The sequence below is a fragment of the Dromiciops gliroides genome, chromosome 6 (assembly GCF_019393635.1).
Source record: "Dromiciops gliroides isolate mDroGli1 chromosome 6, mDroGli1.pri, whole genome shotgun sequence".
In the NCBI taxonomy this organism is placed as follows: domain Eukaryota; kingdom Metazoa; phylum Chordata; class Mammalia; order Microbiotheria; family Microbiotheriidae; genus Dromiciops; species Dromiciops gliroides.
In genome coordinates this window covers 218,390,784-218,395,932 of record NC_057866.1, presented here as the reverse complement: position 1 = coordinate 218,395,932, position 5,149 = coordinate 218,390,784, and the positions used below count along the sequence as shown (strand labels likewise).

Genomic DNA, 5,149 nt, shown 5'->3' with positions numbered 1-5,149 from the left:
TAGGACACACAAAAACTCATAGCCAAATGAAGAAAAGCAGAAATAGTAAATATATCATTTTCAAATCAGATTTCAATAAAAATTACATTCAATAATGAACAATTGAAAGAGATTAAAATTAACTCTAAATTAAATAATATGATCCTCACAAACAAGTGGGTCAAAGAACAAATCATAGAAATGATCAATTATTTCATTTAAGAAAATGACAATGAGGAGCAGCTAGGTGGCGCAGTGGATAGAGCACTTATCCCTGAGTCAGGAGTTCCTGAGTTCCTATCTGGCCTCAGACACTTAACACTTAACTACCTGTGTGACCTTGGGCAAGTCACTTAACCCCAATTGCCTCACTAAAAAAAAAAAAGAAAGAAAAGAAAAAAAAGAAAATGACAATGAGGAGACAACATATCAAAATGTATGGAATGCAGTCAAAGTGGTACTTAAGGGGGATTTATATCCCTGACTTCTTACATCAATAAAATACAAACAAACAAACAAATCAATGAATTGGGCATGCAACTAACAACAACAACAACAACAACAAAAAACCACTATAAACAAACCAACCAAAAAAAAACTAGAAATTGAACAAATTAAAATTCCTCAAATAAAGAACAAATTGGAAATCCTGAAAATCAAAAGAGAGATTAATAAACTTGAAAGTAAGGAAAACATTGAATCAATTAAAAAAACCAATAAAATATATAAACCATTGGTTAGTTTGATCCAAAAAAAGAAAAGGAAAAAAATAATAGTATCAAAAATTAAAAGGGTGAACTCACCACCAATGAAGAGTAAACTGGGGCAGCTAGGTGGCTCAGTGGATAGAGCACCAGCCCTGGAGTCAGGAGGACCTGAGTTCAAATCCGACCTCAGACACTTAACACTTACTAGCTGTGTGACCCTGGGCAAGTCACTTAACCCCAATTGCGTCACCAAAAAAAAAAAAATAGAGTAAACTAAGACAATTATTAGGAACTATTTTGCCCAATTATATGCCAATGCATTTGACAATCTAAATGAAATTTATGAATATCTACAAAAATATAAATTGCCCATATTACCAGAAGAATTAAAATACTTAAATAACCTAATTTTAGAAAAAAGTAATTGAACCAGTCATCAATGAACTTCCTAAGAAAAAATCCCCAGGGCAAGATGGATTCACAAGTGAATTCTACCAGGCATTTAAAGAATAATTATCCCAATACTATATAAACTATTTAAACAAATAAGTGGAGTCTTACCAAATTTCTTTTATGAGACAATTATGCAACTGTTAACAAAACTAGGAAGAGCCAAAATAGAGAAAGAAAATTATAGACCAATCTCACTAATGAATATTGATGCAAATTTCTAAATAAAATACCTTCAAAGAAATTATAGCAATGTATCACAAGGATCATACAGTATGACCAGTTGGGATTTATACCCAGAATGCATGGCCAGTTCAGTATTAGGGGGAGGGGGGGAAGTATAAGTATAATTGAACATAATAACAAAACCAACAGAAATCATATGGTTATCTCAAAAGCTGCAGAAAAACTCTTTGATAAAGTAGAAGTAACATTCCTATTAAAATTCACTAGAGAGCTTAGAAATAAACAGAGCTGGTCAGTGCGTCCCGGCTCCCCGGCGGTGTGAGCTGGAGGCGGTAGCGACGACTACCATGAAGGGGGCTGGCCACATTTTATCTGGCCCCCACCTCTGCAATAGTTCCCACAATTGCCCCTGCCCCTGGGCTTTTTCTGCAGCCCATGCGAGACTCATGGGCGCTCTCAACTCTCGGGCTCATCCTTCACCCCGCGCTCCTCCGCGCCTCCGCCTCTCGTAGTTTCTTGGAACCTTTTTTTTGCTCCTGACCTTTCCTCGCCGGTCGTTGCCATGTCTCTGAAAGTGCATACAAGCAACATCACCAACGAGAATGACGCCAAATCACTCAACTCTCGGGTCTTCATTGGGAACTTAAACAGAGCCATGGTGAAGAAGACGGACGGGGAGATCATCTTCTCCAAGTACGGCCCTGTAGCCGACTACTCTGTGCACAAGGGCTATGCTTCCATCCAGTAAGCCAGTGAGCGCCATGCTCCTGCTGATGGCTGGGCGAGAATAGGCTAGTGCTGGCGGGGCCGACTCTGGACATCAACATGGTCGGAGAACCTAAACCCAATAGACCAAAAGGACTCAAGAGAGCAGCTTCTGCCCCGGGGACGACTCTCTCCAGTCCCCAGGGTGGTTCCTGTGAAGCGTCCACGGGATCATCTCTCGCATCAAAGCTACTCTGCCTGTCAGACTCTTCGCCCACTCCACCACTTCCAACAGTTCATCTAAGTTAAAGTTGAAATGTACTGAGCTGCAGATCATCAAGACAGAACTTACCCAGATCAAGTACAATATTGAGGCCCTGCGGGGGGGGGGGGAGTGACTGGACCATATCTCGGAGGAGCAGAGTCCTGGCACAGATGGCAAGAAGAACGATGGCAAGAAAAGTGAGGCCGCTCAGGAGGACATGGCATCCGAGGAAGGGACACCCTCGGAAGAATTGTCGCCTGGGGATGAAGGCAATGAGGCCCTAGAACGGGATGACTGAAGATTTGGACAACAGCCAATACACAGAGCTGGATGAATTGACTCTAGAGTAAATGCAGCGGGATAGGAAGGACTGCAGGCTGACCCGAGGAGGACGGTATGAGGGCAAACTGGCCTGGCCCCCTGAGCCAGGTAGCACCTATCACCCCCCCCAACCCCTCAGGTGCCGTCACCCCCAGCTGGGCAGTGGAGGAGAATTGTGGGTCCAATGGCTTCTACCCACCTGTCACCCATCAGTGCCAAATCCAGCCAGCCCCTTCTCCAGATGGACCTGGTACCCTCAACACCTCACCTGGGCACCTTCCTACTGTAGCACCTAGCAGGAAATCTTTCCCTATCCTCCCACCGGAGGGTCCCCAACTAACTGCCTCCCTTCATGTCTGGGACTGGCTGGGCAGAGAACAGAAGTTATATTATATCCTGCACCCGGACACTGCAGGGCTTTGGGGAGGGCAATCCATGAGGAGGGGACTTCACATGACCCTGACAATTAAGAGTTTGGATCCTGAATGCTCAGGCAGATTGGAAGAAAGAAAGAAAGAAAGAAGGAAGGAAGGAAGGAAGGAAGGAAGGAAGGAAGGAAGGAAGGAAGGAAGGAAGGAAGGAAGGAAGGAAGGAAGGAAGGAAGGAAGGAAGGAAGGAAGGAAGAAGAGAGAAAGATAAGATTACCTTAAAATGATAAGTAATATTTATCTAAAACCATAAGTAAGCATTATCTGCTAAAAACTTTCCCAATATAAACAGAGGTGAAGCAAGGAAGCCCATAATCAACTTTATTATAATACTGTATTGGAAGTTTTAGCTATAGCAATAAGAGAAGAAAAGTAAATTAAATAGAACAGGTAATGAGGAAACAAAACTATCACTCTTTGCAAATGATATGATGTTATACTTAGAAAATCTTACAGAATCAACTAAAATATTACTTGAAATTATTAACAAATTTAGCAGAGTTGCAAGGTACAAGAAAAACCCACATAAATCATAAGCATTTCATATGACCAATAAAGTCTAGCAACAACAGAGAGAAAGAGAAAGTCCATTTAAAATAATTGTGGCCAATATAAATTACTTGGAAGTCTACTTCTCAAGACAAACACAGCAACTATATGACCAGAACTACAAAACACTTTTCACAGAAATAAAGTCACATCTAAACAATTGGGGGATATAGATATAGATATAGATATAGATATAGATATAGATATAGATATAGATATAGATATAGATATAGATATAGATATAGATATAGATATAGATATAGATATAGATATTGCTCCTGCTTAGGCTGATCCAATATAATAAAAATGGCAATTCTACTGATGTTAATTTATTTATTTAGTGTCATACCAATCAAACTAATGAAAGATATTTTATAGATCTAGAAAAAATACTCATAAAATTTATCTGGAAGAACAAAATATCATGGGAATCAATGAAAAGAAATGTGAAGGGGCCAGCTAGGTAGTGCAATGGATAAAGCACTGGTCCTGGATTCAAGAGGAACTGAGCTTAAATATGGCCTCAGACATTTGACACTTAATAGCTGTAAGACCTTTGGCAAGTCACTTAACCCTCATTGCCCTACCAAACAAACAAAAAGAAAGAAAGAAAGAAAAGAAAGGAAAAAAGAAATGTGGAAGATGATGGTCTACCAGTACCATATCTCAAACTACATAACAAATAGGTAATTCTGAAAACAATCTGGTACTGGCTAAGAAATATAGTTGTGGATTAGTGGAATAGAATAGATATGAATTACACTACAGTAAATGACTATAGTAATCTAGTATATGATAAACCCAAAGATCCCAGTTTTTGGAACAAAAACTCATTATTTAATTCAAAAATATTGCTGGGAAAACTAGAAAACAATAAGGCTGAAACTTAGTATAATCCTACATCACACACAGCATATTAAAATAAGGTCAAAATGGGTACATTAATTAGAATAAAGGGTGATATCATAAATTAACAGACACTGGAATAGTTTATCTTTCAGATTTATGGAGAGACTTTAATGCCAAAGAAGATATACAGAACAATAAAAAATAGATAATTTTGATTATATAAAATTTAAAAGATTTTACATGAATAAAACTAATATTACCAAGATTATAAGGAAAGCAGAAAACTGGAAAAGAGTTTTTGAAAGAAATATCTCCTATAAAGGCTTCATTTCTCAAATATATAGACAACTGAGTCAAATTTATAAAAATATAATTCATTCCCAAATTGATAAGCTATCAAAGGATATGATCAGGCAGTTTTCAGACAAAGAAATAAAAGCTATCTATAGTAATATGAAAAAAATGCTCTAAAGCACTATTGATCAGAGAAATACAAATTAAAACAAATCTGAGTTTTCACCTCACACCTATCAGCTCACAAATATAAGAAAAAAAGGAAAATATTTGATGTTGGAGGGGATGTGGGAAAACTGAGATCCTAATCCACTGTCAGTGGAGTTGTGAACAGATCCAACCATTCTGGAGAGCAATTTGGAACCATGACCAAAGGGCAAGAAAACTATGTATACCTTTTGATCCAGCAATTCCAC

The 5,149-nt window shown here is 38.5% G+C and overlaps 1 pseudogene; it reads left to right on the top strand.

Moving 5' to 3' along the window:
- The first annotated feature begins 1,884 nt into the window (after nucleotides 1-1,884).
- LOC122732747 lies at nucleotides 1,885-2,642 on the top strand (annotated as a pseudogene).
- The last annotated feature ends 2,507 nt before the right edge of the window (nucleotides 2,643-5,149 follow it).